This window comes from Trachypithecus francoisi, unplaced genomic scaffold (assembly GCF_009764315.1).
Source record: "Trachypithecus francoisi isolate TF-2019V2 unplaced genomic scaffold, Tfra_2.0 Lachesis_group1, whole genome shotgun sequence".
In the NCBI taxonomy this organism is placed as follows: Eukaryota; Metazoa; Chordata; class Mammalia; order Primates; family Cercopithecidae; genus Trachypithecus; species Trachypithecus francoisi.
The window spans coordinates 31,326,056-31,352,609 of NW_022681454.1; the positions used below are offsets into that span (position 1 = coordinate 31,326,056).

At 33.5% G+C, this 26,554-nt stretch overlaps 1 long non-coding RNA gene across 1 annotated transcript; it reads right to left on the bottom strand.

Moving 5' to 3' along the window:
• Positions 1-1,173: 1,173 nt before the first annotated feature.
• LOC117086319 lies at positions 1,174-19,202 on the bottom strand. The gene is made up of 3 exons (XR_004438281.1): positions 19,192-19,202; positions 16,287-16,289; positions 1,174-1,294 (listed from the first exon to the last, which is right to left on the bottom strand). It is a non-coding gene; the product is annotated as an uncharacterized LOC117086319 (long non-coding RNA).
• Positions 19,203-26,554: the final 7,352 nt, after the last annotated feature.

A 26,554-nucleotide genomic window follows, 5' to 3' on the forward strand; every position in this document is an offset into this window, starting at 1 on the left:
ACTATAGGCGCCCGCCACCTCGCCCGGCTAGTTTTTTGTATTTTTTAGTAGAGACGGGGTTTCACCGTGTTAGCCAGGATGGTCTCGATCTCCTGACCTCGTGATCCGCCTGTCTCGGCCTCCCAAAGTGCTGGGATTACAGGCTTGAGCCACCGCGCCCGGCCGACAACTTCTGTTCTTAATTTCTGTGATACTATTCTCTGCTTCTCTTTCTGCCTCTCAGTTGTTGCTGTTCATTCTGCTAGGTTTTTCTTGGCCATTTCATGAATGTGGTATATCCAAAGCTTTTTTCTTTAGCCCTTGTTTATTTTTTGTTTGTTTGTTTGTTTTGTTTTGTTTTCACTTTAACATTCTTCATGGCTTATTTTACTCAGGTCCCAACATTTCTACTATCACTTTTGTGAAAATGACACTCATGCCTACATGGACACATCAAATTTGTCTTCAGATCTGTACTTCCAAATACCTGCCAGCAGTCTCTAGCTGGACGTTTTAAGAGCTCGTGTATTATAATAGATCCAACATTGAACTTAGTGTTATTTTACACCCAGATTCATTCACCTTCCTTTATTTAGCTTTATATAAACAGCTTTCCACTCCTCAGAGTCTGTGGATTCATCATCCTTCTGTTAGGTTTGTCAAAATTTATTAAACAATGAAGTCTTATCTTATTTCCCCAACCTTCTTTCCATTGAATTTAAATTAATATTTAAATCCTGTAAGTATAGATTTAGAATATCACACATACAAAAGTATCCTTCCTCCCTTGCCTGATTGCTGACATTAGCTTAGTCTAAATAATTTATTATTTTCTTTGGAAAATAGTAATAACGTTTTTTGTTTTGTCCCACCAGCTCCTTTATAGTCTATAGTTTGCCACCATCATCATCTTCCTGCCATACATATCTTCTTTTTCACTGCCTTGATCAATAGTCTTCATTTGCTCCCCAAAGTCTTTTCTTTTTCTTTTCTTTCTTTCTTTCTTTTTTTTTTTTTTTTTTGAGATAGTCTCCCTCTGTCGTCCATGCTGGAGTAAGTGGCACAATCCTTGGCTCACTGATACCTCCACCTCCAGGTTCAAGCAATTCTCCTGCCTCAGCCTCCCAAGTAGCTGGAACTACAGGCACGTGTCACCACACCCAGCTAATTTTTATTTATTTATTTTTTTTTAGCAGAGATGGAGTTTCACCATATTGGCCAGGCTGGTCTTGAACTCCTGACCTCATGATCCACTCACCTCAGCCTCCCAAAGTGCTGGGATTACAGCATGAGCCACACGCCCAGCCCCCAAAGTCTTAAGAATACATTTTAAACTTTTATGCATGAGATACAACATTATTCTTCATCTGCATTGTGAATACTACTCCAGACTCATCTCGGCTTGCTCCATCACTCCGTATACATCAACAGTAGTTATATGTCTTCGAGCTATGCGTATTAGTCAGGATTCTCTAGAGGCACAGAACTAATAAGATAGATGTAGATATAAAGGAGAGCTTATTAGGACAATTGACTCACATGATCACAAGGTGAAGTCCTGCAAGTTGAAGAGCAAGGAAGCCCGTCTGAATCTCAAACCCTCAAAAGTAGGGAAACTGACAGTGCAGCCTTCAGTCTGTGGTTGAAGGCCCCAGAGCCCCTGGCAAACCACTGGTGTAAGTCCAAGAGTCCAAAAGCTGAAGAACTTGGAGTCCTATGTTTGAGGGCAGGAAACATCCAGCACCAGAGAAAGATGAAGGCCAGAAGATTTGGCAAGTCAGCCTCTTCCACCTTCTTCTGTCTGCTTTATTCTAGCCATGCTGGCAGTTGATTAGATGATGCCCACCCAGACTGAGGGTGAATCTGCCTCTCCCAGTTCACAGACTCAAATGTTAATCTCCTGGGACAACACCCTCATAGACCTACCTAGGAACAATACTTTGAATCCTTCAATCCAATCAAGTTGACAGTCACTATTAACCATCACACTATGCTTTCTCATTTCTCAAGGCTTTGCATTTGTAGTTATTCCTGCCTGGAAGTGCTTCCTGTGAGTGTTCATCTGGTTGACTGTCTCTCAAATTTTAGTTTGCATGCTGCCCTAGACTTTCCTCGGCCTATTTTAGCTCTACTTCAGGCACTGCTCTCTTATGCCTTGTTTTTCCTGTATTTCAAAAATACATTATTGTATTGCGATAGTTATTTTACATAACCATCTCCTCAGCAGAGAACAGTTATACATGGAAATAAGCGCAGTCTCTCTCTCTCTTTTTTTCTTTTGCCTGTATTTCCAGACCTATCGTATGTGGAACTTCTTGGCAATTGCAGGCAAATTATTAAGAAATTAATACATTAAGAGGAAGTCTTAAACCCGGTCTACTTGTATCATTAGAAGTCAAATATTATAAAAAAGTTTGTTAGTGATTTAGGCACTCATAAGAATGATAGTTACTGACTAACATAAATGGAGTGGCATCTCCTGGAGACAAGCAAGGAATTTCAGCTGACAGAGAACATTATGTAATTATAGTATCCATTGATAGTGTGGTACACATTCCTAGGAGCACAAAAGGATTCATTAGATGGTATTTAATCTCCAGTTTCTTCATTTCTTTGACAAGATATTATCAACTTTGCTCTAGACTTAGAATCAAAACAAAATAACTTTTGCAAAGTCATGAGCTACCTTTATCATTTAGAGTCACAGAACAAGTCAGTATAGCTATGAGAATAAAGTTTCGTATTTTAAACTTAGTATGTTTCTCAATCTTAACCGTGTTTCATCTCATCTGTTAGAAGCAACTTACAGAAATAAATTTTATTGGTCATTTTGGTAGTCTACTTAATTTTTAAATTGCATGGATGATGCTATTAAAATAAGAGTTATTTTTGAATGATGATAATTCATGTCCAACATAAAAATTTTGCTAAAATATTTTGCCTAAAAATATCAGATGAAGATAATTCTTAACATTTTAGTATACTTTCCTAATTTTATTTTTCTGATGCGTAGTGGCAAAGTGTTTGGGCTCTAATAAGAACTGTATTTTACTCTTGAATCCTGTTGCATGATACCAGGTAAATTGTTTAACCACTCCATGACTTGGGTTTTTCCTCTGTAAAATGGTGATGATAATAATAATAATACTCATATCATTAGTTTCCTTTGAAAATCAAACAGAATTATCCATATAAGACTCTTAAACCATAGTCTAGAACTGCATAAGCAATCATTAAATATTGGTGGTTTTTGCACACTTTTTTTCATTTTTTGATCATACTTCACATAAACTGATTTATGTTGTGAATTTTTCATTTTACATAATATCATAGGCCTTTTCCTGTATTATAAGCATTTTTCAAAGTTTGTAGTACTTTTAAAGAAATATATTTTATCAAAAATAAAAGTAAAATTACTTTTATTTCTCAAATACTGTTACACATAGTTACTAAAATTCAAGTTTTGCACTAAAATATTTTACCTCTATACAGACACCTACAATCTATTTTTGAATGCTGGGATACTTTGGGATAAAAACTGAAAACAGTTCAGGTGTTTCAGAACATCCAGATGTTCTACAGAATAAACACTTTCATTGTAGATTAAAAATTTACATTTTCAGCTAGGTGCTAGATGAAAAAATTTCCTGTATTAGTAACTAGAATTAGTCATACTGAATGGTTTATTTCATCTTTTTCATCACTGCAATATTATCACCTTAGTGCTATGTATTACAGAAAACTGAGATATATTGATCTCTGATAGAATTTCTGGACCATGAAAGCTATACTCTTATAGTTTATATTTGAGTGTGGTTGTATATGAAAATAACTACAATCTTATTTGACATTACAACAATTTAATGAAATAGAAGTCTACTTTTTTAAATGGTCCCATTATAATTTTTGTAGATAATTGCATCTACTCCTTTTCGTGTCAATAGTTGCTTGATTCTTGATCTAGATCTTAGTATGTTTGCCTTAGTAAATAAAGATAAAGCTAGTTCTGGTCTTTATAGTTAACTCCACAGATTAATGTAGGGTACCTGATACTGGATAATACATCATTTGACCATGATCCTGCCCTTAAATTCTGTTATTTGATACATGCTGGTTTGAAAAGAAACCGCAGAACAGAAATCAGGAGTCTCTGTTACATGTTACCTGAAATTCCTTATTTTCTGTGTATTTTTAAAATTTTTCTATTCAATCTAAATACACACATACACACTCTCACAGATGTATGTGTGCATGCATATGGTGTGTTCTAAGATTCATGCAGCAGGTTCAGTAGTACAGAGATGAATTTACTGTCTGCCATCAAAAATGTTCAGAATCTGACAGAATGTTGACATATATCAACAGCTATAAGAGATACTGTTTATTATGTTCTACACATTTTGCTAGATTTTTTGTGTGTATTATCTAATGAAATTGTTTAAATTAAACCTTCCATAGAATTGGTATTATTATCCCTGCTTTACAAAATAAGAAATTGAATAATAAGATATCTTGCTCATAGTTGCACACCTTAGAAACCAGTTACATCTAACACGAAATGCTATCAGGTAAGCTCCAATGGTTCCCTCTGGTAGTTTGAGAGGAGCTCTATAACAGGTATTGGTTGGATGCCAGAGAACTCTGTCTAATAAGTGAGCATCCAATGATAGTGGAGAAAATTAGAAAGTCTTCATGTATGTGATAGCCCTTGAGGTGAAGCTTGATAAAAGAGTGGTAGCTAACTAGGAGTCAGAAAAGAGAAAAGGCATTCCAGGAAAACTCTTGCAATTCAATTATATTTGAACATTGTCACATACTTTGGTTTTCTAAATAACGATTTAATAAACAGTATGAAGATTCTTCTGAAAATCTCAAAAGAACTTTACATTTCCCTATATGGAATTTTCAACATTGTAGCCAAGATTTATATGTCAAAAACAGAAGGCCTAGCCAACCACAGTTAAGTATAGGACCAAAGTAATAATTGATAAACCAAGGAAAATCATATCCCTACTCTTTCATTTCACTTGCCTACAATATATGGAGAATTGTGCATCTATTTTCTTAAATTTGCTTATATAGACACCACTTGCCCTAAATGAATGGGACTCTTGCTGAAAAGAAAGGATTCAAGTTTCAGTATTTGGATCTCTCAAAACAGAAAAGAAACATAATCAAATATGTTGCACCTGATATTTAGAGAGGAAATTTGTTTAACATAAACATTTTCTGGACCAGTTTTGTATGTTAAATTAGTGATCACACATGTTTTATTGCCAACTTAGTGTAATAAATCTCTCAGATGCCAATACCATCTGGCTATCTGTGCCCACTTGCGAATTCCATGTGTCATTTCGTACCTGCCATAGTTCCATACTCATGCTGCTCAGCATCTGCCCTGAGTTAAATGTTTCCTTTACAAATCACAATTAATGGGAACATCCTGAGTTGTGAGTAAAGAATTTGTGAAAAAAAATTGTCACACATCCCAAAATATAGCCTGAGATGTCATTGAACAGATGTTAAACTAAAATAAGTGTGATAATATAAGGAAAAAAAATACTGTATCGTGCTGATTTGACTTGGCTGATTTTATTTCTATTTCTTATTTTGTTGATAACAGTTTAAAAACTTTTTTTTTACAAAATGTGTTTTAGAAAATAACAGTGATTAAAAGGTATGAAGTGGCAGTGTAAAAGTATAATGAAACACCAAGTCTTTTTGTTTTCTAAATTATGTAAGAAAAAAATCAGAATGGCTGCCTTATACAATCTTTGCCTTTTGCCTTGAAACCTACAGAGATATTTTTGTGGGCTATTTGGAAAAATGAGAAATCCTCATTGGACCCTAAAGATGATATTTCCACTTTTAACTTGTGAGTCAGGTAGTCATTCAGCAGTCATTACCATTTAATCAGTACCAACCACACACATGTAATTTTCAGGAAGAATTCAAAAGCTAGGTGATATCTATGTCTGTCTTCAGGAGCTTACAAAATGATAGGTAAACTGGAAAGTTAAAAGAGTCATTAAGTATAAAATATGGTTATGTGGTTCCTGAAATATTGTTCTCGGAACAGAACTATGAAGTTAGGCTAATGCTGGGTGTACATGATGGCAAATTAAACTGTGAGTCGCATGTACAAAAAAGTCAAATGGAATCAGGGGGATAAAACCGTTTAAAAAATTATAGTTTCAGAAAATATAAGTAAGACACTAGCACCATTTAGCTGCCTCTAAATGGTCTTTCACAAAGATAAGATGACTTGGTAAAGGTGATGCCTTTTGAGTTTCTCGTGGAACTGTAACATATACGACTCTTGATGCGATGCACGGAGAAATACATTTTTGTGTGATTCTTGCTGAAAATGTGAATTTAACCTTGAGGAAACACCACACAAGACCAGATTGAGGAAATTATACAAAATAACTGGCCGGTACTCTCTAAGAGTGTCAAGGTGATGGAGACAAAAGGGCTAATGAAGACTAAAGAGGCATAATCAAATGTAATGTGAAAGCCTGAATTGAACCCTGAAAATCCTAAAAAATTGAGAAAAATAAATCCAGAGAGGAGAGAGTAAACATTATGCTTAATATCTCTGTCTTGAGGAATCATTACATTTCAGGTTGTGCGTTTAGTTTTCCAACACAAGTGTGTCTCCTGTCACAACACTGTTCTAAAAATGTAATTGTCAATGGCTATGCAGTGGTCTTTCATAGGAATACGTTATATTTTACTTACCATGTTTCTGTTAGCAGAATTTAGTTCTATATTTCCCCTCAAATTCTTATGTCAAAAAACCCAAATGCAAAGATTTATGTATAGACAAAAAGAAAAATACATTTCTAATTTAGAATTATGTTTTTGGTTAGACTTGATGTTGATTTATAACAATTTGGATTGTGTCATATGATGCCTCATCATATCCTTCCTGGAGCTGAAAATTACATTAAAATATTTTTTATTTGATCAATGGAAAGTTGATATATTGTTTTATTTTTCTTTTCTTAATTATTAGTTAGTTAGGATGTTATTTTAAATGGTTATTTATATTTGTATTTCTATTCTCCTTTTACATTTTAATGTATTCTTTAAATTTGATATGTATTTATTTAATATTTGATTATCATTCTGATGCTTAAATGCAACATTTTGCTTTTTTAAAAAATCCATATTTATCTGCTTTCTCTAAATTCATGACATAATATGTATACACTATTACTTTCTGTGAATGTGTGCTATATTTATTTTTTCTAAAACATTCTGGAGTGTGGTTCTGTGTATTTGACTACCTTTTCATCAAGATGTAGTACAGATAACTGACCCAATCTTACACATGGCTTTTATTTGAACATACAATTTTAAAATTGTGAGTATATATTTTTAGATATACTCACAATTTAGGTTTTCTCTCAAGAGATCTGAGCATCAACACAGCTGGAGCTCTTCAAAAACTGACTTTGTGACTATTACTCAAGTCACTTCAAGATAACACAATTGTTTTGTTTTGGTATTATTTTTCTTAATGTACATTATTACCTTTTCATTTATGAATGTATATTGCAACTAGCACTGCAGAGTGAGCCCAAAATCTCCCTTATAAACAATTTTCATTGAGTTGAATATTTTATTTTTCTTACTACACAATTTAAACCATCAGTATAAAAATAATTATATTGTAATTACTTAAGTTACTAAAAGACTATGTAAAGAAAATAATTTCAGAAACATTATAATGTTTTATTTAAAAATTCTTTAAAAGGGATTTTCCAAACCTGACTAGTAATGATTTTGAGTTACGTGTTATAACTCTTTCAGTAGTTTCAGTTGACATTTGCTAATTTAATCATTAAAAGTTTTTAAATAATTTCAGTTGACAATTTTGTAGTAATGGTTACAGAACCTGCCTGGCCTTATCTCTTTATGTAACCATTTTCAAGACTTCATAACAATAGCAAAAGCTTGGATTTATTTAGGTTTACAACATACCTTTCCTTGTTCTAAGAGTTTTACACAATTTGTTTTCCTTTATTTATTACAGTATGTAGTGTAGGGGTTATTAATAGGCTCATATTACTGGAATCAGATTTTAAATAATTGGTGCAACTTTGCAGAGTAGGTCTCAGACATTTGCATCAGATTACTATGACCTATGCATTTTTCACTCCTCTGTAGGATGGCTACTTTTTTGAACCATAACTTCACTTTCTTTTCTAAAACTTGTTCATGTGTGAGTTTCTCAATTGTTATTCACGTCTTTGCAGAATGGTGTGTTTTCAAATAATCATTTGTAGAAGGTAAATAGACAAAACATGTTATGAACCTGTTTTTATTGGATAATATTTTCTACCGCTTTTCCATCAGAAGAGATACTTCATTTTTATTACAATAATGCTAGGATTGCATCATACTATTAGTGTAATAACAGGCAATTGACCTGTCTGAAAATCAGTTTTTTTAATCTACAAATGATAAAACTAGTGTTCATCCAACTCACTGGATTGTTTTGAAGATTTAATTATATATCCCTCATAAAGAAGACAAATAATCAACTGGAGACTACAATGATTATTTTTCTAATGTATTATTATTATCGTTTTCCAAAAAAGTAACACAGCTGTTGTTGTTGTGATTTTCATTAATTTCTTGGTAGAGAATTATTCAATAATCCTCCAAAACTTGCAAAACTTTCTCCGTTAGTGTCAGGTAATTTAAAACAGAGAAATCTGAGTCCATTTGGATTTTGCCTCTTTCGAAGACATCTTTTCCTCTCCTGCCCTCTGTTCCCTGGATACTACCTGTAAAAATTATTTTTCTTTTTATTTAACATGATTCATTTAGGTATGGCTTGTCTATAAGTTGTTTATTGAATATCTTTATACTACATATTTTGGAATATTATTAATTTTTATGGAAAGTTGTATTCTATAATAACTTTCATTATTGCTTCCATTTAGTCTCATATAGATAATTTCCACAAAATTCTTCATAGGCTGTATTTTAAACATGTCACATATATATCTGGCATCTAGTCTTGTAATGCATTTACTCATTTTTTCATAATTTTGAAAATTCTTTATAAATATGAACTGCACAATGATGAAATCTTATAATCAATTTGATTTTTTTAAACCAGTTATTTAAGTGTTGTCTACTTTTAAAGTAGTTGAAGTATTTATCAGGGTAATGTGATTTTATTAAAATATCTGCTATGATTTTGGAGGAAACTTCATTTATTCATTCTCTTTTTCACACACACATAAGTTTCATATTTTTTCAAAATGATATTGTTTTTCTTAATTCTCAGCAAATTGGGAATTGGAATGAGCAATGAAAGCAAAATAATAATTACAATTTATCTTTTTCATTCTTAAAATAGAATTTCAAAGTATTCAGTGTTCTATAATTTAATAATCAATGCCACTCAAATATTTTTATAACTGAGTCAATTATTGATGGATGCAAATATCAATACACAAAAGCAACTACAATAAGATTATTTTTCCACATTTCATGCATACTGGCATTATATACAACTCTTTTTTTGTTTTGTACATTTGTCAGATCTTCTAAAATGTGTATTTCTGACATCATTTTCAAGGATTTCCAGGATTTTTTCTCTCTTCTGAACTTGGCCATCTTATTCTTTTATATGTCTTTTAACCATACCTACAATATAGAATCATATTTGGGTTTAATATATTACAAAATAATTTTCAACTGAAACTTGTACTTTAAAATATTGCAAGATATGAAACACATCTGTACCTTGTTTTACTGTACTACTCTCTCACCATTCTAACCCTTAGTGAAACATCTTCCATAATGTAGAAATTATATTATCAGCTCAAATGTGTTAAAGAATCACTGGGTTCCTAAACAGCTTCATCTTTATTGGACAGTCACTAATAATTTGGGGGGACATTTGTCTATTTTGTCTCTTAATTGTTACTAGATTTTAGTGATTAGCTTAAGTAACCACTTCCTCTTCTAAAACGACCAATCCTGGGAGATTCAGTAGAGGTATTCTCTTGAATACCCTTTACTTGACATTCTATGTGTATTTCCAGTTCTAACTTTAGGATCCTTTTATTAGAAAGTCAAGAAGGTATAGGAAAATTGCCTTGATTCTGACAAAATTTGCTCTGGTCTAAACATAACCACTCATAGCCTCTCGATTCGGTGCAAAGGACTTACTTTTCTGGCTGTTTTTGCAATCATTATTTAATAGGATAATTTAGATAACAAACATAAAGCATGCAGTATAACACTTAGGCCATAGTAAGTTCTCAGTAAGTGCTAATTTAATTTCCAGATATTTCCACCTTGTAATTATGAGCTAAAAATTAAGTATTGTAAACACACTGGATACAATCAACTATAAAAACATAGGGCAGAGAAACATATAGAAAGCGCAATAATTATGGCATGCAGGGTAATATGCATGATGCATCCTATCAATAGGGAGCTCAAAATTGTGTGCAAGTCACAAAAGACATGCAAAGCAGTTCTGGGAATGTGCAGTGACACATGCAAAGGCAAGAAAACCATCAATCTTTGCAAAGGTTGGATATGGAAAAAATTCTAAGAACACAAAATATATAACTCACTTTTTTTGTATAATAAAATCTCTAGAAGTATAAAAATATAGAATATAGTCTGTAAACTAGATAAATGTACTTCAAGCAACTAAACTAAAAATACTTATTGAACTCCTGCAATATAAAAGACACCTTCAAACAAGATACATGGCAAGAGAGCCAACATTAGCAAAATTTTTATGTAATCTGCTCTGGATTTATCCCTTGTCACTCTCCTCCAAGCAATCTACGTTGGTGTGTGTTTATTTTACTTTGTCTTTAATGTTAGATGCCCTAAGCTTATTTAACTTCTATTGTTTTTATTTAAGTTGTTCAGTTTGCCCTTCCTGTTGGTACAAATCCTGTCATCCTTTGAATTCCAACTTCAATATCTCTTCCCACAAACATAAATCTCATAACATTCTGAGTTAAATAAAAGTCTCAGTTTATTTTATCCTTCTAGCATTTCTGACATCCTTCACCTTGCTATTACAGGTCCACATGAATGCAAACCTAATATACAGTGAGTTTCTTGAGGGCAGTGGACAGTTGAAAATATCTCTGTGACTCTAGAATCTTGATGCAATGCCTGAGAAGGGCCTGATCATAGGAGATACAATATAATAAGCTGGGGATAGTGAATTGATAACTATTTTCAATAGTCAGTTTCTAGTATGTAATTAATAGCAGAGAGGAGCAAAGGTTTCAGTGCAATGACACTTATATGCATGTTTGCCTAAAATCTCTCTTCCTCCACTCTCTTTTGCCTTTTCATTCTCTTTTCCTTTATTCATTTCTATTTTCCTTCATATTACTTTCCTTTTCAATGTTTTTTAAACTTTCTAATTATCCATGTAAAATTCTGATGAGCTTTTGTGTAACTACAGGATGGTAGAAAGAATAGTAATTTATACCCCAAAATATAGTGGTTTATTAATGTCATTGAATGAACAGGATGCATTTTCAAACTATGATATTTCTGATATCCTTCTGCTTCTGTAGAGACCAACACCTGGGCCAGAGCAGGGAAAAGCAACGAATAAGGAAGATGAGGACAAATAAAAATGGAGCACTTAGGTGTGTAATGTGTGTGTGTGTGTGTGTGTGTGTGAGAGAGAGAGAGATGATCATCAAGTCAACATGGTAATAAAAAATACAGAGGTCATTACTTTACAGTGAAATCAATACCAAATATAGTACATGTGTTAACATAATTTTTGCATCAGTTTTTCCACGTGTTAAAAAACCATGATGCTCAATATTTATATATCCACAAATTTATACTAACAGTTTATATATGAGGATCAACTAAGTTAATGTTCTCTCAGTAATGGGAGTTATTAAATATTCCAAAAGCCAAGGAATATGTTTAATTTATCTATGAAATTTTAGAAATTTTATTCAGGCAGCAAATTCCTTATATTTAGTTCATTTTGTTTAGGGAGCCAATGTGTTATAAAAATAGATTTTGTTTTGATAATATTAGTTTATAATTTTAGAGAGAAAGAACAAGTGAATTGTATGAATTTTTAAATGATGTAAATATAAAAAAAGGCTTGTATATACAGCAACAAAAAGCTGTGCTATCCTCAGTTTTCAAAGTTTCAAAGAAAAATCTTATCATCTTTCTTAAAGCATTTTTTCCAGTTATTCAATTTTTGCTATAAATATACTGTAGGTCATGTGTGTATGTACAAATTTTGAAATTGCTTTTATACAAGGAAATTAGTTGATTTCACAATATTTTCCGGAATGTTAGGCAATAATTTTTTTTTTTTTTTTTGAGACGGAGTCTCGCTCTGTCGCCCAGGCTGGAGTGCAGTGGCGCAATCTCGGCTCACTGCAAGCTCCGCCTCCCGGGTTTACGCCATTCTCCTGCCTCAGCCTCCCGAGTAGCTGGGACTACAGGCGCCCACCACCTCGCCCGGCTAGTTTTTTGTACTTTTTAGTAGAGACGGGGTTTCACCGTGTTAGCCAGGATGGTCTCGATCTCCTGACCTCGTGATCCACCCGTCTCGGCCTCCCAAAGTGCTGGGATTACAGGCTTGAGCCACCGCGCCCGGCCTAGGCAATAATTTAAATTATGATATAATATTTAGCATATCAAGATATGATTTGTGATCATTGACAGACATTCAGGAATGTTTAGGAAGCAGTGTATACTTTCACTGTACATCAAATAATGTTGCGAATAAACAGAAAAACACTCAACCTGGATTTTGAGGTATGACTTAAAGTCAAACAAATATTGAAAAATGCTTACATGCAAACAAAACAAACATTCGACACATATGCTACTCCAGCTGATCACTCAATACTTGCCACATAAAGAGACCATATAATTCAAATAGGTAAATATATTAAATTCTACTGGAATAAAAAGTTCAATTATAGATCAAAGGATAAACTGCACAGTCCATACCTGAAATAAAATAGTCAATTTTACCATATAATCTCATATGGATGCATGTAGTATGAAATTCATCATATAAAATTTATATTACGTGATATTTTATGATTTTACATGGCTTCTCTTATTTAATTTTTCATTCACTATAATACACTATATTGTAAATGCTTATTTACTTCACAAATTGTCATATCCTGTAAAAACTTGAGGATATTAAGCAAAACAGAAGATATTCCTAGTGTGCCTGGTGCAATATATGTATTTAACAATATTTAGAGGGATAATAACACTATAGGTTATAGCTCACTCCTGGCAGAATGAAAATGTAAATCCAAGTCTCCTAAATTATGGCCTCAATCATTTTATATTAATTATTGCTATTTTCACTAACTTTAAATTAAAGAATCATAATGTTAGAAACCCTGCTGAATCACAGATCTTGAATATGAGTACATTTTTAGACAAAATATGTTAGTTAAGGTTTGGTTTTACTTCTAGATTAATATTCTTGGCAAGTTAGTAGGCCAGAGTCATTATATTTTATCAGAAAAACGGACCTTTTTATGGACCTAAAATTTCTAATTAAAAGGATATCTTTTACGCTTACAGAATTAAGAGGGCATCGTTATATGTAAGTTTCTTTATTAAACTCTCTGAAGAAAAAAGATGAGCATCATTCATTTATAGTCCTCACATATGGTTACAAATACTATCTGAAGTTCTAAATTAAAGAAGCTGTGATATTTTAGAATAAGGAATGAAAATAGAAGGAGTTTGAGATATGCTGACATGTTATGGTAAGGAGAAAGCATTGACAATACTGATAATGCTGATTATGTAAGCTCAGTTTATTATTTCCACTCAAAATACAACATTTTTACTAAGCCTTTTGTCTCCAATATATTTTGTATGTTTCCACCTATGTTATACTAGTGTTGTTATTAACCCCATTTTATGAAGTTTTAAACTGTCACTGAGAGGTAACTGGCTTGTCTCAAGTCACACAACTAGTTATTGGTGTGTCTGGGATTTGAACTCAAATGTCTCTTGAGCAGAAAACCCCAATTTTTTTCTTGACAGTACCATCTCTCATAACTCATATGGCCTAACCAGGATTGTGAAAGAGAACACAGTGTGTTCTAATGTTTATTTGCCATGATATTTGTTGAAAATAATTGTAACACTGATGTGACACTACTAGTCATGTGATATACAATGAGTAGCATCTTTTTTTTTTCATTTTTTATTATACTTTATGTTCCAGGGTACATGTGCACAACGTGCAGGTTTGTTACATATGTATACATGTGCCATGTTGGTGTGCTGCACCCATTAACTCATTCTCAGCAAACTATCGCAAGAACAGAAAACCAAACACTGCCTGTTCTCACTCATAGGTGGGAATTGAACAATGAGTGGCATCTTATTTACAACCAGATCCATTGGGGGAAAAATCATTCAGTAACACAACTTTTAAAAACAACTTTATTTACTTCCCTTTTAAAAAGTTTGTTATATTAAGTTATAAAACAATATACTTTTAAAATACTAAAGAAATGAAAACAGGCATGGTTCAAAACAAACAGAGGTTGCAAATGATTTATTTGGTATCTACTGTGTACTAAGCAATGTACCAATTACTTTATTTGTATTTTATTCTCATCCACCCACATATTATGGTTAAAATAAACCCTATTTATCAGATGAGAAAACTGAGACCAGAGAAGTTAAGCAAATCATATCAAGTATTAAATTTCTAGTAAACGAGGCATCTAGTACAGATGCCTATGTAATGCAAACAAATTTTACTATTGTAAATATCTCTCACTGATGAAATTTAGATTATTTATAGTTAAATTTCTGGCTCACATCTAATCATGCTATAAACCACTACATACAAAGTCCATGTAAGGCTCTTCTTTGAATTGCAATAAAGGAATACCTAAGGCTGGGTAATTTATAAAGAAAAGAAGTTTAATTGGCTGACAACCCTGCAGGCTGTACAAGTATAGTGCTGGCATCTGCTTGGCTCCTGGGGAGGCCTCACGGAGGTGTTTACTGATAAGGAAAGCCAAGCAGGATTAGGCATAACTCATGGTGAGACCAGGAGCAAGAGAAAGCAAGAGGGAAGTTGCCACACACTTTTAAACAACCAGATCTTGAGGGAACTTACTCACTATGGTGAAAACAGCACCAAGGGGATGGTGCTAAATCTTTCATGAGAAATCCATCCTCATGATCCAATCACCTCCCAAGAGGTCCTGCCTCCAACAATGAAAATTACATTTCAACATGAGATTTGGAGGGAGCATCCAAACTATATCAACTAGTATTCATTGAACACAAAAAATAAACCAAGAATGGCCTATCCCAAAGGACTTTACAAATCTAGTTAAGTAGAGAGAAAAGATTAAATATGTATACACATAAAAATTTTACAAGGTCAAAGCAACAAATGCTCTAATAATAACGTACATTGATCATGATTCATTCCTACCAACGCATATTTTTGAAATATAAATGCTGGAAATCACATCGGAAAAAATGATGCACCATGAGTTTTCCTGATATATGTTTTTTTTCTTTCTTCTGCTTTTTTCTTTTTCTTAATAGTTTTATTTAACCTATGAATTTCTGTTTAAAAATCCACTTTATGAAATTATAATCATGTCTTAGCTAGAAGGTTGATAGTTGGAGCAAAAGTGACATCCTACTTGTGCGTCATATTGACAAAAACCTGAAATGTACAGAGTTTTCATACAGGTGAGAACTACAGAACACTCTCTGATGGGAGCACTGTGGCTATATTAAAGACTCAAAGAACAAAACAAGCCATAGCAAGTGAATATAATTCATATGTCAAGAAAAAGATCCTATCATGGCTATAGCACCAGGTTAAATGAATTAATTATTTTAGTTTTTAACATACAAAAGCATGTTATTTAAGAAAAAGCGAATTAAAAAATAATAATTATGAAAATTTGGTGATTTTATTGTGCCTTAGAAACATTAGGTAGGATGTTGAGGCAACTGAATATGCCAGATAACCACGAGATTAGTAAGAAGGCTAAAAGGAAAAGCAAGAGGGAGAGGAAGAGAAAGAGGGGGAAAGGAGGTCAAAAAAAGAAAAGACAAAAATAATAGTAAAAACGCCAAATAAACGAATTCATTTTGAACATTTTCATATCTATGTAATTAAAAATGAGTGATACTTCAAGAAAGAGAAGAAGGAATTTTACAAAATTAAAGAAGAAGGAATTTATGGAAGTAATTTTTAAGAGTATATAGTAATGTTATTAATTAATATAAATGATTACCAACTATATTCAAAGAACATCTATGTTACCTTCAAAAATACAATCAATAATAATCAATAATACAATGACTTCTTCCTCTTACTATATCTTTGTCTTAAAGAAAAACACTTGCTGTTTAGTGACTTTTAAATTAAATTATGGATACATGTTTCTTCACATATCTGGAACAGATGTAAGAGGGAAAGGACAAGGGAAGCCTATCCATTAGCATCAATATTTTTATATCCTATTCCTCTCATATGTACACACACACACACACACACACACACATTTTGAATTGTAATGAATAGTTTTCCTTGCATGTTCAACAGTGATATAGTTTGACTTTGTTCCCCCATCCACCTCATCTCGAATTGTAATCCCCACATGTCAAGGGCGAGATCTGGTGGGAGGTTATTGAATCATGGGAGTGGTTTCCCCCATGCTGTTCTCATGGTAATGACTGAGTTCTCACGAGATCTGATGGTTTTTAAAGTGTGTGGCAGTTCCCCCCATCACACTCTCTCTTTCCCCTGTCACCTTGTGAAGAAGAAGTTTGCTTCTCTTCTTCCTTGATTGTAAGTTTCCTGAGACCTCCCCAGTCATGCAGAACTGTGAGTCAATTCAACCTCTTTTCTTTATAACTGACTCTGTCTTGGGCAGTTTAGCAGTGTGAGAACAGAGTAATACAGAAAATTGGTACCAGTTATGTGAGGTACTGCTATAAAAATACTTGAAAATGTGAAAGTGACTGGGTAACAGGCAGAGGTTGGAAGAGTTTGGTGGGCTCAGAAGAAGACAGGAAGATGTGGATAAGTTTGGAACTTTCTAGAGACTTGTTGAATGCTTATGACCAAATATGGAGATATTAAAACTTAGTGATAAAATTGGATTTTTGTGTTGAGAATTTTGCTTTTGTTTTTCTATTTTTAATGATGACAATTTTACAATGGATATGTTTGTAGCATTCTATTTTATATTGGAATTTGAGTTTCTCATGATTACTGATACCAAATGACCAAAATGTGATGAAACTACTATTGTATTATAGTGTAAAACCATCTGTTATTGTCTATGTTCTAGACACCTGTCTTAGTCTTTTTGTTGTTGTTGCTATAAAGGAATTCGTGAGGCTTGGTAATGTACAAAGAAAAGAAGTTTCTTTGGCTTTCAGTTCTGTGGACTATACAAAAAGCATGGCAACAGCATCCAGTGAAGTCCTGATGAGGGCATCAAGCTGCTTTAAGTCCTAGTGAAAGGCAAAGGGGAGTTGACATGCAGAGATCACATGGCTTGAGCTTAAGCAAGAGAGAGTGAGCAGGAGGTGCCAGAGTCTTCTTAACAATCAGCTCTCATGGAGACAAGTAAAGCTAGAACTCACTCGCTATTGCAAGGACATAACCAAGCTGACCATGAAGGATCTGCTTGTCCCCAAGACCCAAACGTCTCCCACTAGGCTCTACCTCCAACATTGGGAATCAAATTTCATTATATTTGGAAGGGCCAAATATCCAAGCTATATCAACAGTAAACATACATTTCACCCTCTTTCCTCCCTTTCTTAAATTAGTATGTGGTCAAGGTGAAATCTAGACCTAGATCTTTGTCCCCAGAGTTCATGTTCCCAATATTATGTTATTTTCATTCTCTGTATATTATTCAATAGTCATAATTGTTTACTTTTATCAGCACTAGCCAGTTACATTTAAAGTTGAAAATGGAGAAAATGTGCAAATTACTTTCAAATAAGGTTCTGTTGCTCAAGTAGAGTCACGACTTGACAGCCGTGCTTTTCAGTAAATTTGGTAAATGCATAAAAGCTATCTTAATCTTACTAACTAAGCATCCAAATTTTTCCAAATTGTCTTTACATGTTACTCTAGTCACCTCTTCCTTTGGCTGTTTTATGATCATTCGCATAATTTTGCATGGGACCTATCATAGAACACCTTTGATTTTTGGCAAAAAAAAAAAGAATCAAAAAATCCCTGTATTTCCTTAAAGTTTTAATTTCTTTTTGATGCCTGTTTCTAGTTTGGTGCCTTAGGCTGTCCAGGATGAGAAATTCTTGTTTCAATCTTGTAAACCAAAAAAATCTCCTTCTTATTTTAGATAATCTGTGTTCTACCTGAGCCTTTTGAAATAATGTGTAGTGGTGGTTATTGACAGACACAGCAAAAGAAGAATTCCCAATTCCAGAAATTAAACATCAAAATTTTGATGAAGAACTCTGCATTAAATTCAGAACAAAATATGAATTCATATTCACGTGAAGAACAATGTATTCTAAGATAAAACCTGTGTGTGTGTGTGTGTGTATACATATGTACATGTATATATTTCCAGCAATATTTATATATATGTATATATTCCAGTTGCATATTTTTCATGCAATATTTATTTAATCTGTCGGACATGTAGTCTGTGTTCAAAATGTTTTAGTAGCTTTAACGATAACAGGTTACCTACTCAATAGAGCTCAGTCGAAGGAGAAAGTGGAAATTTAGACCCCTAACATAAAAAGGAAACAAATGTGAAAACGAGGAAGATGACTGGTGATTTTGACTTGAATATAGAAATAGCAAATCTTAAGCTTTGTATTAGAAAATTTACTTTATAATTTTGAGGAAACACTTAAATCACAGCTTAGCAACCTGTTAATCAGTAAAGCATTCCAATAAACCTGGAGACTAGTGAGAAGGCTAGATGTTACTGCTGTCTGGACAGGATAGCCAAATAGGAGAAGGTTTTCTGGTAATATTTCACTCTTAGTTTGTTTTAAAGACCTTCAAATAATAGTAAAAACACCCACAATATTTTAATCAATCAATGTTAATTAAATAGAAATAGAATTTAGTGTTTCCAAAGCTTGCCAAAACAATTTACCTGGTTTTTCTTAGTAGTAAAAATACATTGAAAACAATACTTTTCAAATATAATTTCAAGAATCAATTGCAAATAACTGTGTAAATACAAGATATGTACAAGGATAAATAGATGTACTCTACCCCATACGGCCTTCTTAAGATTATGAGCGCTTAAAAAAGAAAACTAACTTGCTGTTAAAGATCATTTGAAAACATAAACTAAGAGCCTTCTTAGACTGCTCAAAAGCCTATGTTATAAAACATATAGGTCACAAAATTGTTTAGAGTAAGTAAATTGTGTAAACTTTAGAAAAGCATATATAAACTTGACCAATAATTCAAAAGAAATTAGGCCAAGCTATTTGATAAATAACTCATAGTTTCAAGAAAATTTTGTGACATTTTAATAGAATTTCTGTAAGCAAAATATTCAGAAAACACAAACATGATGAAAAATTAATGCTTGTTAACTTTAAATTTTAAAATTAATCAATACTTAGCAGTACAATAATTCACTGAAATTGCTTATGATTTCTAAATATTCTACATTTTATGAGCAAATTTTCTTTTGTTATTTGAATTATTAAAATACAGTGCTATCTCATTTCTCAGACTTTGTTACTTTATTATATATTTTCCTCATATTGATCTCGTGTAGTTTAATCACTTTATCTCTTCTTTTTTTCACTAACGTTAACTTGCACTATGCACTGTATTAGTTTATTTGCAAAGAATGTTATTCAACTAATGGAGGTATTATGCTTTTAGTGCTATATTTCAAATGTTGTAAAACATTAAATCAAAATTTAAAACAAAATAAACAGATTTATTTATTGTTTTCTGACAAAAGAAACTCAGTCAAAATATATCATGAATAAATCAATTTTTTGTTTTATAGCATCATAAAAATAAAATAATGTAAAAAATATATTTAGTTGATTCCTAAATATTTTAATTTTTATGTGTTCTGTAACAGGGATCCCCACCTCTGGGCCACAGATTAGTAAAGGTTCATGGCCTGCTAGGAATGACGCCTCACAACAGGAGATGAGTGAGCCAAGCTTTATCTGTATTTACAGCCACTCCCCATTGCTTACATTACCACCTGAGCTCTACCTGCTGTTAGACCAGAGATCAGAGGTGGCATTAGATTTTCACAGGAGTGTGAACCCTACTGTGAAATGTGTATGCGAGAGATCTAGGTTGCGCGCTTCTTGTGAGAATCTAATGCCTGATGATCTATCATTGTCTCCTGTCACCCCTAGATGAGACTGTCTGGTTACAAGAAAACAAGCTCAGGGCTCCCAGTTATTCTACATTATGGTGAGTTGCATAATTATTTTATTATATATTGCAATGTAATAATAATATAAATAAAGTGGACAATAAATGTAATGCACTTGAATTACCCTGAAACTGTCCCGCCCCCCACTCCCAGTTCTGCTGGTTCATGGAGAAATTGTCTTCCACAAAACTGGTCCCTGGAGCCAAAATTGTTGGGTACTGATGTTCTATAATATACACATCAAATCCTGCCTTAATGCTGGGAAACTTCCTGACCATTGGAGCCAAAAGTGATGTACTGTGTTTCAAAAGCATGAAACACAATGTATGGTATTCCCTTGGTGAACTTGAAGACATGGATATCTTTGGGAATTGGAAAAGATGCGCAAAAGATCAGAAGCTATGATTCCATTTAAAAATCTACAAATACTTGTGTTTTAAAGAGGTCAGTAATGACAATATGATGGAAAATGACACAGGGAAGTTACTCTGGACTGAAATTTCCAAAGACTTTTTTTTGAGACACAGTCTCGCTCTGTCACACAGGCTGGAGTGCTGTGGAGCCATATCCTCTCACTGCAACCTCCGCCTCCCGGGTTCAAGTGATTCTCCTGCCTCAATCTCCCGAGTAGCTGGAGCTACAAGCATGCACCACCACGGCCGACTAATATTTGTATTTTTTATTAGAGATGGGATTTCACCATGTTGGCCAGGATGATCTTGATCTCCTGACCTCATAATCCACCCACCTCCGCCTCCCAAAGTGCTGGGATTACAGGCATGAGCCACCACACCCAACCTCCAAAGACATTTTCAAAGCTTGATTGCTTGTTGTCTATTTCTAAATAAGAGACTGGAATAATTGATTTTAAGTGGAATAATAAGTATGATTAATTTGTCTTTTGTAAGTACTACTTTGATATTAATGGGGAGGGTCTAACCAGGAGAGTCGTGGAGAAGGGAAAAGTTGGGATAAGATAAAAAAGACTTTGGAATACACCTCACAGAAATTACTCAATATACATATGAGGCTTAACTTCTCCCCACTCCTTTTGTAAGGAGTACTGCTAAACACAGTCTTGTGAAATTCTGGGTAAGAGCTAGTTGTCTATGTTTTTTACCACATGTGTCTCCTGACACATTTGACTAGTTCTGGGGAAACACTGATTCTAGTGAGGGGGGTCAGATTCCTAGGGCAGAAACATTTAAAGGGATAACGAAAATGAGGTGATATCATAGAGCATAAGGAAGAAATAAAGAGAGATGGAGAAGTGTAATTACTTCAGATCCTGGTGTTTTCCAGGTCCTTAGCTCCCAGCTCTTGAATCCAACATGTATTTATATTCTGTGATACACTGGGATTTGTTAACATATATTGAGCACTTACTATGTGCCAGATATTTCTTGGAACCAATTATATAGGAATTTCTGATTTCACACAGAAAACAAAAAGCTAAGAGAATATAAACTTAGTGAAAAATTTTCCAGAGTATAGAAATAGGAACCAGGATACAGAAAATTTAACTCTTGTGGCTATAATTAAAATTATTGCAGGATACTTTCTTTCCGTTTCACAAAACCAACATTTGTCTCCGATTGAACGTGCTTGTAGATTCCCTTGAAATCAAACAGTTTGATTAAAGCAGTAAGGAAAATTGTGAAAAGAATGAGAAAACATGAGAATACTATCCTGGGTAATCTCAATTTTCAAGTTGTAGATGGCAGAGAGAGTTCCTAAAAAGGAGAGAACTAGAAGGTGTCAATATATACGGCAAGGTAGGAGATAAGGAAAGCTCAGTTACTTTCCGCACAGTCATAAGCTAATTATATGATATATGCAGTCATTTTGCCAGACTATATATTTGATTTTTACTTGGAACACTATAGGATATACTATTTCATAAGAAAAGAAGAAAAAAAGGAGGAGAAGTAGAAAATAACGGGGGAGAGAAGGTGGACGAAGAAGAGGAGGACTCCCTGAGTAATGATTTGGGCTATGTCTAGGGCCACATTTACTATAATGAAAGCACATAAAATATGAAAGCATGGCAAGCATGCAGAAAGTTATGACTAGGGCTCTTGTCACATCTGCCATTTCAACAGAATTATACTCACAACTCTGGTCTTCTTTAGCTACGAATTCACATCTACAGGTCTTCTTTTCTCCTCCTCATTATCTTTGGAATGTCCCTCCTTTTGTGGTTACCAGTTATTCTCTCATTGAATGAGATCAAATGAAGCAAGTTTTCATTCAGGTTTCTGGGATTTTTAGTCATGAAACTATCTGAAAAGTTGTCAGTCTTTACCCTGTTTCCTGACTTTTCCGCTGTCATGCCTAATCAACAATGCTGACTGCTCTGTGAATGACAGCTTCAAATTCTCCAAAGAGAAGACATCTCTCCACACAATGCATTCCAGTGTAGCACATGTTCACAGAGCTAATCTTGCCTATCACAGTGAATTCTTTAGGTTACTAAGCTCATAATTAAAAGTCTTCACTAATGACATGGTAATTGTTTTAATGGGTTTCCAATGAAGTGTGAAGTTCCCTGCTGATGTGTCAACAAAATATGAAGCATTGTGAGAAAACGATGTAAAGCTTCATAGAATGCAGCATTAGAGGAGACCTTAAAATTAGCAAGGGTAACCTTTCCATATTAGAAAAGAGGAAATAACTTCAGAGAAGTGATGTGTGTTGCTGAAGGTCATTACATTGAGTGGAAACTGTGGATGCACCAACTCCTAGTACTGTGATTCATTTCCATCTCACTGCCTATTAATTTTGATCTGCTTTTTATTTATATTGTCCCTGTATAAAAAATTTGATTTTATGTTTTTCACTATATCAATAGAAATATTTATTTATTATATCAATAAAAATGTACATATGAAAACAATTTTATTACATTAGTTTTATGGGAAGATTGCAAAGGTGACTTTGGGGATAAATATCTACAGAGCTGAGAATTTCTTGGTTGGGTGCCTCCAGAAGAAATAAATATCTTGAGAAATCAATGCACCAAGAGAGTTGTGAGGGAATTTTCGTACAATTTCACAATTAAAAGAACGTTATATTAAGTAACTGAAATTCTATATATTTGTACAATATCAAAATGTCTAAGAATATTTCTAGTTATTTTAGTCTTGAAACTGTGAAAGGAAGTAGAACAGACATCAGAATTTTAAAAAGCAGAAAACTGAGGGAAAAGGTAAGTGGGTTACTTGGCAAAACCAAAACTTAAATTTTTAATTTGAAGTTCAAGCCTTGAAAAGTGCAATAAGTTGCAGAGTGAAGTTTTGCAGAACCCATTTAAGACCAATTTTCAATGCATAATAATTAGTGACAAAACAAGAAAAAAATTTTTCATCGTGATGTCAAATTATATTCCTTAGACATATAAACAAAAAGTATGAGAATTTTCTTTTACTGTAACTCATCAAAGAATATTTTTCATTATTGATCCAGGAATGTTCTCCCAATATGAGATAAACTTAGTAGTTCTTGTAAGTCTTTTGGAATTTTATAACACAAACTCATGTTAAAAGTCATGCATGCATCTATTTCCAAAGTAGGTTAAAGCACATGTTCTCAAGGAATTTACAGATACTTTTACATTTCTCCAAATATTTAATAGGTAATTGGCACTAGCTTCAAATTCCAGAGATTTAAAATTGATAAGTACATTGGATCTATTAACGTAGTCTGGGTTTAATTTTAAGACCAGGATAATTTCATTACACCTTTCTTCATTTAGGAAGCATTCTAAGAATGACAATTATCATTTTTTAAAGTTTTCACAAAGTAAGAGATCGTTTAAATGCAAACTACTCTTATTATCACTGTGTCAGTACCCTTGCTTACATGGAGTAAGCATTGCTTCTGCTTCCTCACTTATATCTAGGTTTTGATGGTGTCTCATGCTGTTAAGCTGTTAGACTGTTTCATTTTCTACTTGATGAAGGAAAGTGATGTTAATTTTAATTGGATTGCTGTATTTCATTACTTTGTAAATTCCACTCTTTATACATTTTTCCAATAGAGTTCATCAGAAAACAGCTCCAAAATAGAGTTTATAATGGAGATTCTTCTACAGTTTGCCAAACTGTTATAGGCACTTATATGCTTGAAGAGTATGTTGAAGTCCTTGAATGAAGGAAAAGAATTGTGTTATGTTTGATTACATTAAGCAACCTAATAAAGTCAATTTTCTCCAAATGACAAATTAAGTGACCTTGTTTTCTCCTCTATGTTCCCTTTTCCTTTTGGCATTGATGACCTCCAAAGAACAGAAGCAGATACTACATTCTGCCTAGCTAGCCATGCTTGCTTCTACTATGGTATACCTTTTTTTAAAAACATTCTTTAACTTTATTGGAATTAGCACATTTAACAAATGGCTCTGTTAAACCCTGAGAAGGAAATAACAAAGAACCCATATAACTAGCTAAGTTTTTTAAACACAAAGGAAAGCAGAAATACATAAATGTTAAATAATCATGTAATATGGGCATACTGTATTATTGTGTAGTAAGACTGAAATTCAGGGGCCTGGATTTTCATCCTCTAAAATATTATAAGCCTTCTCAGAGATAAGAATATGGCCCTATGAGATTATGATTTCAAGAGAGATGATGATTTTACCTGGCACACAAAAGAGGTGAAATAGGGCTTAGTTATTTTCTTGGTATGGGCACAAGCCAGTTCTGTTGAATAATCCATAGCCAGGTGCAGCTAGTCGTCAGCAGGAACCCCTCCCTGCCCTGCTCTCCACCAAAAGCTCCTTATATGGTGCCTAGGAGCAATGGTCTGCTCCCAGGTTTGGATTCAATTTGTGTGTGAGCTGCTAACAAAATATGCTGGGCTGTGATGATATGCAATCTGTTCTCCGTTTATGAGCCCTGGAGGTCCCTGTAAGCCTGGGAATGGTGCTCGTAAGGTAAAATCCTTTTGAAACAAATATGGAAAATAAATCTCCTTAATACTCTATGCTTTTAATAAACTCTCACTAACATTTTCACTGTTTTTATAAACTTCTTCAAAAATAATAACATATTGAAATTCTTCAATACCTTCTCCTAAAGCTTTTTCTCTAATCTATCCCTCTAGCACACACACGAAAGACCAGAAAGAGAGGAAGATAATTGTGGTGTACTGCAAATAATGATTGTAATTCATTTCTGGAGCCAATTTTTCCTTCCCTGGTATCTGAATTTGCCTTGTATTCAGTTTTGGCCAATAGCAATGTGGTGGAATTGCTGTTGTATCTAAACCTGTACTTTGTGTGCTCCTGCTGTCACACATGGATTTCTGAGACAGCCATATGAACAACAGCCTAGCCTGCTGGAGGATCAGAGATCCAACCTACAGCTGGCCCAGGAGCTTAATGGAACTTTATGAGTGAGCCAACGTGAAATCAGCCAGTCCTGGCCTGATTTGGCCAAATGCCCAGCTGAGCCTATCTCCAATTTCCAAATCACAGTACAAACTAAAATACAGTTGTTGTTTTAAAGTCATATTTTTTCATGAGTTGTTATACAGTAAAATGTCATAAATAAAATGAGTCTAGTATTTCTGAAGAGGTCATGGTATAAAAATACTTAGGCCTCTTAAGGATGTCTAATGTAAGTAAAGCACAAGGTAAAATGCAATTCTTCCACTATGCCAGAAAACATAAGTGATGGGTACTTTCTTTTATGAATAATATTTAAATGTAAATTTGATTTAAAAATGACATTTTTAAAATTTTTGATAGTACATTTATAATATATTGGCCACAAGATGATACTAACACCCCTTAAGTTTTCTGAGAACTTTATTTAATGTCTTGAAGGCATAATATTGAACAGTGCTGTAAAACAAGCTAACTTTCTCCATTAGATTAAAACTATGTAAATTAACAGCATGTAACACAGTACAAAGCACTGGAGCTTTATAGCAGTATACAAAGAAAATATAAAAACAATTCCAGGGAATGTACAAGAGGATTTTGGGTGGGCACACCGTTATAATAGAAACTGGAAATTAGATAGGAAAACAGTTTAACAACTTTGCTTGTATCAAAAATATCATGAGATATTCAACAACGACAAGCGTTAGAGATTAGATTTTATGTTTCCTCTTCACAGTGCTCCCTCAAG